The sequence below is a fragment of the Ascaphus truei genome, chromosome 2 (assembly GCF_040206685.1).
Source record: "Ascaphus truei isolate aAscTru1 chromosome 2, aAscTru1.hap1, whole genome shotgun sequence".
NCBI lineage: Eukaryota > Metazoa > Chordata > Amphibia > Anura > Ascaphidae > Ascaphus > Ascaphus truei.
This window is the reverse complement of record NC_134484.1, coordinates 434,279,509-434,293,150: the sequence shown is the minus strand read 5'-3', so window position 1 is coordinate 434,293,150 and position 13,642 is coordinate 434,279,509. Positions and strand designations below refer to the sequence as shown.

General features: G+C 39.9%; 1 long non-coding RNA gene across 1 annotated transcript; it reads right to left on the bottom strand.

Annotated features, from left to right (window-relative positions):
- Positions 1-3,490: 3,490 nt before the first annotated feature.
- Positions 3,491-5,447, bottom strand: LOC142488788 (uncharacterized). The gene is made up of 3 exons (XR_012799661.1): positions 5,422-5,447; positions 4,027-4,146; positions 3,491-3,830 (listed from the first exon to the last, which is right to left on the bottom strand). It is a non-coding gene; the product is annotated as an uncharacterized LOC142488788 (long non-coding RNA).
- Positions 5,448-13,642: the final 8,195 nt, after the last annotated feature.

Below are 13,642 nucleotides of genomic sequence, written 5' to 3'. Positions count from 1 at the left end.
TATCCTCCTCTCTAACCGATGAGAACTTGCTCCTTGATCCCTCGCATTCCATTTCTACCTTTAGGGAACTAAGGGCCTCATGCAGTAAGCGACGATTATGTGAAATCGGCAAGCTTATCGATTAGTCATGTTATTGGCGTTTTTCCCTCTCCGTATGCAGTAAGTGCCGAATACATTCAAAATCAAGCCGAAAACAAATCCGCCCACTCTCACGATGATGAGCCGATCACACACAGGTGTATCGGCGTGCGTGGCGGGGTGCTGTTAGGTTGCACAATCACAAATCTTGCTGAATCAGGCGAAACAAGCATGTATTTGATTGCGCGCCATATTTAAAGGCAACGTGTACTGCTAATCATTCTCTGTGTTGTTGGGAGTGAGAGAGAGAGAGACGCACAGAGCTGGACGATTGAAGATTTGCATATTGACTGAGAGACTTGTTGTGTATTGGGAGAGCTTTGTCCTTTGTTGTTTTGTTTACATCTTTGTCTTGTTTTATATGTGGAAGTGCTTCGTGTGATTGCCTGTACATTTCTTGTCTGTTTTTTGTGAGTGCTGGAAGTATGCCCGCAAAGCGTGGGAAGAGTGATGCTGGTGGGAGTGGGACTGCTACTCGTGCGAGTACGCGTCGGAGTGAACGTTCTGTTCAGGGGAGTGATGTTGCTGGTGCACCGAGTAGTGTTGCTGGGAGTGGGAGTGCTGGTGCTGCGAGTGGTGTTGCTGGGAGTGGGAGTGCTGTTGTTGGGAGTGGGAGTGCTGTTGTTGGGAGTGGGAGTGCTGTTGCTGTGAGTGGGAGTGCTGGTGCTGGGAGTGCTGGTGCTAGGAGTGGGAGTGCTGGTGCTAGGAGTGGGAGTGCTGGTGCTGGGAGTGCTGCTGGTGGCGCAGTTGCTGATGGGGTGTCTGGTGGTGGCGTGCTTGCTGGTGGCCAGCTTTTGGAGGCTCTTCCATTGGAAGAAGGAGAGTCCAGTCAGCACCAGCCAAGCTCTGACCCTAAACCTGCTCGGAAGAAACGTGTGGAGAAGCCACGTAATCCTCGCTTCAATGACCAGGAAAATAGGGCTCTTGTCACTGGCATTCTGGAGCACTATGACAGTCTCTATGGACATTTAGTAGGTAAGTGTACCTTTACATTTATTATTCAAATACATGTGATCCTAGGTCATCTGAGTTTTGTTCATATGCAAATATGGGTACACAATATCTTTCTATGTTCATTAGTGTGGAAACACAGCTTTTTATCATGCCTTACAAGGACAAATAAACACAGGCGGTCAATTTGCCACAACTGCATACAATATGAATGCAAGCTTGCTTACATGTATAGGTTTAGTAGTGAATGCTCATGTGCTTCATATATTACACATAAAACAGCATGTTTGCTATCTCTTGGAACAGCTAGCAGTGTAGGAAACTGGTGCTTATATTATTATTAATTTACCTCATATCTTTTATATGTTTTTCAAGGGCGGACAAGTGCAGCAAGCAAAAAAGAAATGTGGGACACAATAGTCATTGGTGTCAATGCCTGTGGGAATAGTGTCAGGGACAAGTATCATTGTTGGAAAAGATTTGATGATATTAGGTCCAAATTGAAAAAGAAAATACAAGACCAACGCGTGCATGCTACTGGCACTGGAGGTGGGCCCACACCACAACGTCTCATATTGACTCCATTGGAGGAGCTGCTTCGGCCAAAATTACTTACCGTCGTCGTGGAAGGCTTGGCTGGTGACCGTGACATTGGAATTTATCCGTCACAATTTCCAGCAGGTGATAAATATTACTGTACTAGGCGTGTCGTTGCTTACACTTATTTTGCATATTTACACTGCTTTTTATACTGTCTTCACAATATAAGCATACCTGCATCTATATATGTATATGTCTGATTCTGTATATATATATATCTCAAAATAGACATATATGTAGTAGTCCTACTAAAAGCAGTAACTAATATAGCACGTGCCATTGCGTGCTCATTTACATGTGAATTCCCAAAATGCATAGCTGCAGTGGAAGCAATTGATGGTGGGCGAAGATGGGGAACAACAGGGTAGTACACATGTGTAACACATGTTAATCAGAAATTATTACTAGCTACAGGTACAGAACAGAAATATGTAGAATATTATTGTGTATTTTATTTATTTTACTCCGACAAACATGACATTACTGCCTATTTTAAGCATGCATCAAATATATTGCATGCAACGGCCTACAAACATCACTTGCACTAACACATCTATAGTTGTTTATGAAAAGGTCCATTTTTGCTTTAACTCATATACAGACAGCATAATGAGGCACACGTATCATATTTTATGTCATTGTTTTCATAACTTAAAAACTGCACACGACTATTTAGCTCATCTACCATTGTGTTAAAGCAGCTGCAATTAATATCTCATCACAGCATACACTTCAACAGAGGGGATGGGGTTCAGCACACACACTAATTGCAGCCTCATTTTAGGGTCAACTTAGTTCACACCATTTTCAGCTGTTTCAAGTAATTGAAAGGTGTGGCTGATCAGGCTTTTTGGGGAAGGGAATACCGTTATTACAACCTGACTAGCACAACTGAAGTTAATCACACTCATTTGAAAGCTTCACTTTAGCTACTAAATGCCCCAACAACTCATTACTTATCAAAGCGTACGTCACACATTAGTTCACTCATATCTATAGTTGAACTACTATCAAAGACACATTATCACACACTGCATGTGTTGTCTTGTTGAGTCACAGCCACATTCAGGTGTGCCACATCTTCGATTAATGTACCACACATATCCTCTACCAAAAACAACACTTTTTGCAATATGACCACCTTCATGATAACCATTGTGAATGGTCATCTCATGATAGTTATGTACATTATGATACTGATATCACTACACAACATATGATTTTAAGGTACAAATTTAATCTATTTATCCTCACGCATTACTGCAGAAACATAGTATGTTGTATGTTAGGGAACTCAAAACTTCTAAGTACACAGGCATGTACAGTGTTATTACAACTATTTATGTTCACTTTCACACACATTTTCGGTTAAGCAACTGATGTTGTTAGTTAATCATAAATACAGAACATACAATAAGTGTTTGTTCAATATTTACACATGTAAATGTCAAACTTATGTTATTGTTATATATAGTTGCCCCTGGAGGACATGTGTCACCTGAGATGGAACAAGTGTCTTCACCTGGGTCAGCCAGCTCAACACAACTACAAGGTGAGTGTATCAGTTGGTGGCCATATAATATGTGCTCTTCTATATGTTATGTTGTCATGTTCATTATTTGTTTTGCACATCTTCTTTAAATAGGATTACTTAGTGTCAGTGAAAATTAAGTGTAAGGCAACATGTATTGTGTTAGTGATGTGAACTATCATGTAGGACTTCTGAGTTTAGAGCAACTTTTCATTCATTCATTTTTCATACTGAGTCCAAACATTATTCGTAAGTCAAGGTAGTTTTTAATGTGAGGTTATAAAACGTATGCTAACATGTTAGGTGTTACTTAGGACACAGTACAATTACATAGTAACACAGCATACATTAACATGCCATTTAATAATGTGTACATTTCTTTTTAGAACATCATGGTGATGAGGATGATGAGGATGATGAGGATGACGCCGCAGAAGAGACTGAAATACAATCAAGTGACCATGAAGAGGTGCCAATAGAAACTGTTGTACCGCCAAATCGTCCATCAACTTCCACATACGATGCAATTGTAGCTTCAGAGGGAAAAATAGTGGACGCAGAAAATCGTCGCCATTCAGACATGATGACAGTGCTGGAAAGGATGATTGGACTGCAGGAAGAAACAGTATCACAATTGGCACATCTCCACAGAGTCTTCATTGAAGTGCCTAAACAGTTGCAAAAAATCAACACCTCATTCGAAGCATTAGTTGTTCAGCAAACCCAAGCTAATTACTGGAGAATGACTAATGTACCCCAATTCAACACCTCACAGGCTGGATCATTACATGCTGGCCACTTCTCACCACATTCATCTGATCTTCAGTCACCAGGTCCCAATGTTACCGGTCAAGTAGCACACATTGGTGTGCAGGTTCCTGACGACATCCTACCGCTGCCATCTGTACTACATCACCAGCTGACACCTACAAAGGAGGCCACAAAAACACAACAGCACAAGCAGTTAGTACTGACCAGGAAAGATGAAACGGACCAACCATGTGTTGTGCACGGTGTACCAACTTGCTCACATGTGTCACTGCCCACAAGCCCTGTTGGTGAACAGTCACTGCCCAAAAGCCCTGTAGGTGAGTCACTGCCCACAAGCCCTGTAGGTGAGTCACTGCCCAAGAGCCCTGTAGGTGAGTCACTGCCCACAAGCCCTGTAGGTGAGTCACTGCCCATAAGCCCTGCCCGTGAAGTGCCAGAGGCCACTCAAAGTGGCTCTGTTGTGGCGAAAGTTGGTGGCAAACGAAAAAAAAAAATGCAAGAGACAACAAGCAGGCCTGTTACTCGCTCACAAAAGGAACAAAAAAAATAAATGTTATAATTCACTCAATATGTCTCTGCCCTTGTTTTGTTGACTTCACATTATCTAATTAATATTGTATGTATGCTGAAGACTGTGTTGTTTCCAAACTTTCAACTATGTTCTTGTACACGTGAAGTTTTGGAAATGTTAACACTCAATTAATGAATAGTGTTATAAATATTTATGTATTAATCGTCTGTTCAGTAATGGTCCACCTGGAACCAGTTGCAAAGTTTAGAGAAGCTGCCATTGACTTTGCAGCAAAACATTGCATTTGGGTGTGTTAATTGATGTAAGAATTGCATATGCATATTAGTCACATGCAATTATAAAAACACCTAAGTAACTGCAAACATCTTTCTTGTACGTGTACAGCAGGATTATGTGTAAATTATTACTTACCTTTGCCTTGCTTGGGCATTCTAATTTTGTCCTTTAATCATTTGTGTGTTCTTGTTTCAATAACATCTCAGAATGTATAATAATATATATACACACACACACACACACACACTGAGTGTGTGTGTGTGTGTGTGTGTGTGTGTGTGTGTGTGTGTGTGTGTGTGTGTGTGTGTGTGTGTGTGTGTGTGTGTGTGTGTGTGTGTGTGTGTGTGTGTGTGTGTGTGTGTGTGTGTGTGTGTGTGTGTGTGTATATATATATATATATATATATATATATAGTACTATATAAACTGGTATACATGTATTTTACAAACTAATACACTTCATGCTTCCTTGTGAAAGCACACTATTTTAATAATACAGGCATAATGTTTGAGAAATATCCTAAGTATGAGACTCTAACAGTATTGTGCTTAAACAAATGTTTATTACTTCATTCAATCATGTTTCTCACCATTTAAATAGGTTTCATACAAGGTATACTTACTGCCATCAATGTTGTGTGTACTCCTGCAATATTAAAAAAAATAAAATATAATATATAAATATATATATATTTTTATAAGAGAGATATATTTAGATATATATATATACACACGTATTTAAACTCATGCAGACAGGGAGTTAACCAGACTTTCACATACACACAGAAATGTAAGCGGGGAAAAAACATTTCTTTTTGCAGGTGTGTGTTTATACTGATATGCCTGGCTAAGAACTATTTTCACACAGTGTTCTTTGTTAGTTTTCAAAAAAACACTATGTGAAGGAATTCAAAGTGTAGGGATGTTTTTCACAAATGAGATAAAAGAAGGAGAAATGTTTCTCCCACAGTCCCATATCACGAACCACAAATGTTAACCCAATTAGAAAAACAAATCCAATTGGCGTTTGAAATAAGGAGTCAAAGTAGTTAGTTTTGTTGACCTTGACAAGGAAAAACAGGAGTTTGTTAGCCATTCAGCACATTCATTTTGATGAGCAAATAACACAGACCTGCACACAGCTTTTGTGCTACTCAGACATGGCTGAAGAATTCGTTAACAATATTAATCCCCTTTTAGGGTATAAGTACATGATCTGTGAAGCCATCTTGAACAGTCGCGGACAGAAAGCAAGCACACGCCAAATCGATGATTTCATTCGAGCAAAATATCCTTATTACCAAGACCGTAAGCATGCACGGAATTTTAATTCCTCAATAAGATTCACTTTATCAAGTAATGACTTTTTTGAACGTGACCAGGATAAGCTACAACACACCTATGGTTTCTGGAAAATTGCCCCGGAAAAACAATTTCTCCTGAAAGACGGCACTTATATTGTCGTGAAAGGCATATTTATTCCTAATGGCAATAGCAATGTATCCGCTACTACTGATCCGTTTGAATCGATACGTGCTGCAATATCTGCAGCCTCCATTCCTGAAACCCACATTGTACAAGAACAAAAGTACTATGATTATGTACCAAGCCTTTCAGCTGAAAATGCATTGGAATGGGAACCCGAAGAAATGAACCTACCTCCCGACCAATTATTTGAAGAAAGCAGTGGCAATTCCTATGAGCGCATCCTGGAGGAGATATGTGTCATACTGGATTCAGCGGTTGGGTCAAGCGTGGATGAAAATGCCTTGCATTTCTGGAGCGACCAGTTGCAGCCAGGCGAAGAGTTAATTCTAGAAGAATGGTAAATATAACAATCGTTATGCGTTGACTCTGCGTTTAAATTTTTTTTTTTTTTGTAACCACCATTTTCACTTTCAATGCGTGGATACAGCGTAACATTGCAGACTGCATAACATGTAGCGATCACAAACAAATTGTTTCCTAATACAATATAGTAGAACCTGAAAGAGTAGTACACATTGCTGACGGAATAAATATACGTACTTTCCTATCCCTTTAAACATATTAGCAACATTTATCCATAACTCTAACACATACCTGTTTTGTTATCATGCAACATCTACAACATTGAAAACCGGGTCCACCACGTATGACGTGGGACCCTTGTCATGGCCCAAGGCGTCCTTAAAAAGGATTACGGATGTAAGTCCCGCCCCCAAGCGACGTGCGCGCCTCAAAGCCTATTGGCTGTCATGTTTTGTTATAGTAACGGTAACTGCAGTGTGTGATGCGTGCGGCTCAGTGTTTGTAGGCGTACCCTGGGCGTTAGCCGAATGTTAATTGAGTGGGAGGAGTGTTAGCGTGCGTTTCACGCTGGCTTAACATGACGTCACACGTATTGCATTTGCGCATTGTGTTATCGGCCGTGCTTTCTGTTCAAACACGTCTGTTTAAAAAGAATACAGATGTACTCGTTTAGAACGAATGTAGTTTCGTCTTCATTGTATTTGAAATAAAGATGTTATGTTTACTGGTATTTTCAACATGTATTGAACGCACAACGTACGCTTTGTTTTGCGCATGCGCTAACAGTTAGTGGAGCCAAGCGTGAAGTGCGTGCGCACACTAAGATGTGCGCGCACATCTTTCAGTATACAGGCAACGTTCACTTCTTATACATAGTTATGCCTGCTACAAATTTAAAGAAACATTACATACTGATGAACACTTTTACTTCTAACATATAAGTGACTGACGTGTGTATCTACACAATCATATAGAGCTGCGTAACGCGTTGTCACGGATACATATCTAGTAAGGTGCCATCTTTTACCATCATGTGTTTGCTGTATTTCAGAGATGTCGGGGAAGATACAATCGGATGAATGTATGATTTCAGAAGAGTCTACCTTTATATGAGATGATTGTGAGGAGGAGCCACCGACTACTATACTACATATGGAACTAATTTTATATTGCTTGCAGCGCTTATTAACAAACAATTAAAAAAGTGATACCCTTATGCCTATATTGCATAAGCACTTAATTAACATAATGATGTTGCAAAATAGTGCCTCTTGAATTTTTCCTGAGTGTTCTTTAATGACTACTAACATTTTATGACATGGTGTGTTTTTTATATAACAACCATTCCCACTCTGCTAACACATTTGTGTATTCTATTGTGTAATGGAACGTATGACTGTCGAAACTATGTAACAATAATAATAATAATAATAATATGAGCATGTTCATGTATAGGGCTGCTAGTTGTACGCAGCGATTTACAGACACATGTTTCAGCCTGAGGTCCCTGGCCCGTGGAACGTACAAATGTTTTTTTGCCGCATGAGGCACAGGGAGATAAAGTGACTTGGCCAAGGTCACAAGCCCACAGCCCGACACAAGCCGACAGCCCACACCGGGAATTGAACCAGACTCCCCTGCTTCAAACTATCAGTGCCAGTGTGTGTCTTTACTCAGTGAGCCACTCCTTCTCCCAATGTAAAGGACACTTACAACCAAGTAGCCATTTATTTTTAAAATCTCTTGTTACATGGGTATGTAGATAAAATGGTTTGGGACTGTAGCAAATAATGTTACTGGCCAGATGTTATGGTCCCCTCCAATGCATGATGTTCTGAATATGACATCACCATCATGTTATGAAGTACGTTTCTGTGTATATTTCATTAACCTAACTAACTATAGTTTACTGTGTTTATTAATCATTTTGAAATACATAGTATAGTCAATATGATGATATAAGCTACCATAATAAAGCTGGTGTTATCATTTGTCGGTGTTATACATGGATCCTACACCAATTGATACACACACAAACAGTTGTCTTAAAAAGTGTGTCTATGCTAGTGATGAATGTGCTCCCGTAAGTAAACAAATAAGTACAGTTATCCCCTTTTCTCCAAACACCTCTATATTACATTAATGGAAATTATAAGGAAACATACATAAAATGTGATGAAATGTGAGTAATCATTTTCTAATACAATGCACATGAAACCTCAAGAGTAGCTAAATGCATATACATGATACAGAAAGTACATATATGTAACATTTGTGTTTAAACCAATATGTTGGGTTTTTAGTTCCAATAATTATAGGAAGATTGAGGTAGCCACATCTTATGAGAGATGTCAGCAAATATACATACCATGATCAGTCATACTGCAAATATACCTATAATGCAAAGGAACAATATATAAATTGCAAACATTGACATGCCATCTTCAGTACCGTAAAGAACACATCAAAGTGTGTATTTGGTGTTAAATGTGCAACACCATGTATATTTAATGACATTCAAAATGTAAATCAGCCTGGTGTACACATCATCTGGATGTACATGTTACACTGCACCAATAACATAGTATGTAAGCATACTAGAAGCATGAATGATTATGGGCATAATATGTGTTTTGTCTTAGCATAAGGAATAACACAATGCTAAAATATTATTGCTTTGTTACCCCACTTGTATTGACATACACACAACTAAAGTACAATTGAAGAGGGATTCTATAACCTGTGCAACAATAACATACCGGTGCCACATCCCTTTGTGCACACAGCAGACAAAAGAAAGGTGTGCAACCCATATTCATCTGTGTCCTACCAGAAGGGTATATAAAAAAACATTCTTGTTAAGATAACATAATGTAACTATAAAAGTATAACTTGGAACATATCTGTTTGTACTTACAAGAAAAAAATGAATTGATGAGATTCTGTCGTGTCTGGCCACCACTGGCTGTTTGTTCATTTTCAGCAGCTACATGGGTGGGATGCTCGTCTACCAAAGCCTCAGCTAGGTCTGACTGTACATTGTGCCTGAGTGCAACATTGTGCAAAATGCAACAGGCAAGGATAATATCAGACACTTTTTGAGGCTTGTATAGAAGAGCCCCACCAGTTCTGTCCAGACACCTAAACCTGGTCTTGAGTAGGCCAAATGTCCTCTCTATAACAGATCTTGTAGATATATGGGCTGCATTGTACCTCTCCTCTGCTTCAGTTTGAGGGTTTAGCACCGGAGTCAAGAGCCACGGCCTAATTCCGTATCCTGAGTCACCTATAATGAATGGAGCACACATAAGCTGACATTAGTGATGAAATTGTACAATGCCAACATTCCTAAATACAAATGTGTTTTGTGTTAGAACATGTAAATGTGTACTCACCCAGCAGCCAACCAGGTTCAAAATGTCCCTCTTCGAACGCATGGAAGACTGAAGAGCTCCTCAGGATAGAGGAATCGTGACTGGAACCAGGGAACTTGGGTACCACATGCATTATCCTCATCGTGGCATCACATACCACCTGTACATTGAGTGAATGGTAGTGCTTACGATTGCGGTACACATGCTCACTCTGACTAGGTGCAATCAAAGCAACATGTGTGCAATCGATTGCACCCAGCACAGATGGTATCCCTGCTATATTATAAAAGCCAGTCCTGACTTCCAGCCACTCTGTTGCCTCTGTAGGAAAATGAATATAATTCCTAGCGCGTCTATTGAGTGCATAGAGAAACTGGGACAAGGCCCGCGAGAATGTAGATTGCGAGACCCCGCCCACTATGCCCACAGTTGTCTGGTATGACGCGGAAGCAAGATAATGTAATGAGCACAGCATTTTAACAAGCCCAGGGACTGCACGACCTCTGGCTGTGAAAAAATCTAAATCCCCCCTTATCTCCTCATAAAGAGATAAGATTGCTGCTGAACTCAAACGATAGCGACTTACAATCTCCTCCTCACTCATCCCATCTAACAGGGTTCTCTCCCTGTACAGACGCGGACGAGGCACAAGTTGTCTCCTCTGTCTTCTCCTCTGATCTCCTGTCCCTCTACCTGTCCCTCGGCCTGTCCCTCTCCCTGTCCCTGTCGTATCCGCGTCACTGTCACTGTCCCTCGGTGTGTCCCTACCTTGCCCTATATCATTCTCTTGATCAGCAAGCATGTCATAGAAAAGAATGTTCCTGCGTCTCCTAAACATTCGCAACATTTTGAAATGAGTAGCTGTGAATGAGCAGGTAATGTGCGTCCTTTAAATAGGTATGTGATGATGTCAGGTGACATAGTAAAATGCAAGGTGTTACATTAACATAATAAAGTACTTCTGTGGCAAGCTGTGTGCACTTGTTGTTCTAAGTATTTGTTGTGTGTATTCTGCAGGGAATGATGATATTTGGCAATGATGTGACGTGAAGCTTTGTACAAAGATTGCTTGCAAATAAATAGTTGCATGTGCAATGCATGTAACACTTGTGAACGCAAGAGTCAGTCATGTAATGAGACAAAAAGGCTGAGATTGACGTGGGAAAAGTTTTGTGTAACATGTGTAATTAGCCATGTTATTGTCACATGTTGCCAACAATGAATAGTCGTGTGCATATGCATGCATTTCTGTAAGGAGGATAGTTGCTATAGAATGAGTTTACAAGGTGTCCCAATGATGAATTACTGTACATGTGTGTATAAGTTAGGTTGAAGTGCTTGTAATGCAACGGTTACAATGTAAACATGCAATGTGATTGAGCGTCCAATAAGTGACGTCATGAAAATAGGGAGGACCCAAACGTAGATGGAAACATGAGAATTTAGATGTACATGAAGGTTTAAAGATGCGTGACACATTACAAGCATTGTGTAATGTAAAGGAACATGAATATACGGTGTATGTGTGACATGTGTGACATGTGTGACATCATGTAAATAATTGTCGCTGAGTTGAGTAAAATGTGTGATATGATGTGAGGTTCTCCTTTAAGAGTGTTGTATAGTATTTTCCCTTGGCACATCATCACATGATGAGTAATGTGACCCGCAAATGCTGAAAACATGTAAAAGTCGAATGTTATGCAAATAAGACACATCAGCTGTGACACAATGCAGGGAATGCCCCCACACTGTCATGCAAATCCCCCTTGTATTGTGAGCAATGAAACGTAAACAGTACTATACTGTTATACGTCCCCGCTCCATTGACTTCCATTGATGTACAGAAGATTTTTTTTTTCTAAGTGCCGTTCCGGCAGCCTTAGCGATCGTTCTCCCGTCCAAAATGCCAACTTTAGTTGGCAGGAGAAATCGGCCATAACATCTCAATTTCGTAGTGCCGATCAGCCCCGATAAGCTGTTTTTTTTTGTTGAATCCAGCCGATTTAAAAAAGTGGCGATCAGTGTCGAAAACAGGCTTATCGGCAGGCGACTGGCCATAACCAAATTATCGGCTCCGAAACCTGGCGATATGAAGCACTTATCGGCGCTTACTGAATCTCAAACCCAATTTTGGCTATAAAATGGCCATATTTCCCTTATCAACGCTTACTGCATGAGGCCCTAAGTGTGATATCTGATATGGAGGAATTGTTACTTGAACAACATGATGATTCACAATGTAATGATATAACTATGTCTAACTTTTTTATCCATCAACATACAGACTATAGGAAAAAATCAACGTTCATTCCCTATTCATCCAAGGGCCCCTTCATCTCCACTTTTGAGAGACTAGTTGAACAGGATCTGAAACAGCTGTCTGAGAGTTGCTCTTCCATCCGCTTCCCCCATGATAACTTAACTCATGAAGAAAGAGCTGAATTAACCATTCTGCAGAACGATCATTCTATAGTTATTAAAAATGCGGATAAGGGGGGAGCGGTGGTGGTGCAATCATCATCCAGCTTTCAATTAGAAGCACTCAGACAACTAAATGATGCTAGTTCTTATAAAAAGTTAGGGTACGACCCCACGGCGAGCTTTTTGAAAGAGTTAAGAGATTTATTAGATCTGGGGGTGATGCTGTGTGTTCTCAACAATAAAGAGTTTGATTTCTTGTTGTGTCCACATCCCATCGTCCCAGTGTTCCACCATCTCCCAAAGATCCATAAGTCACTAACCTGCCCTCCTGGTAGGCCCATAGTGGCTAGTATTGGATCTTTGGGAGATGGTGTATCACGCTATATTGATGGTTTCCTTCAACCTCTGGTTCACTCATAGCCTTCCTTTTTGAGGGACTCAAATCAACTTTTGATGGATCTACAGGAGGTCCAATGGAAAATCTCCTATAGTTGGACCACTATGGACGTCATGTCGCTCTAGAGTATCATACAACACAATCAAGGGATTTCTGCTATTCAACATTATCCTCATCTATCCAAATTACCGGTTTCACTTTGCACATTTTTGATTGAAAGTATAACATTTTTATTAACACACAATTATTTCACATTTGACTCACAATTTTATTTACAACTTAAGGGCACTGCTATGGGGACTTCATTTGCACCATCTTATGCTAATTTGTTTATGGGCTTCTGGGAATCTATTTTTATTTTTAGTGACCTTTTAGAGAGCACATTATTTTCTACAGGCGTTATATTGATGACCTGTTTTTCATCTGGGATGGTGATTTTCTTTCTTTTGAAACTTTCTTTAACACTCTTAATATTAATCAGTATAATCTCACATTCACTTATGATTTTGATATTCAACACATTGCTTATTTGGACATAATGTTGTATATAGATGTCAACAAAATCATTCAAACGGACGTCCATAGGAAACCTAATTCGCGTAATGCGTTCTTGATGGCTAGCAGTAATCATTCCAGGCCCCTCAAACAGGGGATTTTGAAGGGGCAATTTTTAAGACTTAGAAGACTCTGCTCCACAGAGGAATCCTTTGATATTCAGGCTGAGGATTTGGTCCATAGATTTCTTAAAAGAGGCTATAATAAGGTTCATATTGTGGAATCTCTTGATGCAGTTAAAACTCTTGAACGTGCTGATCTCTTTATTGGTAAAAAGAATTACAAATATAAAGGGAATAGAAC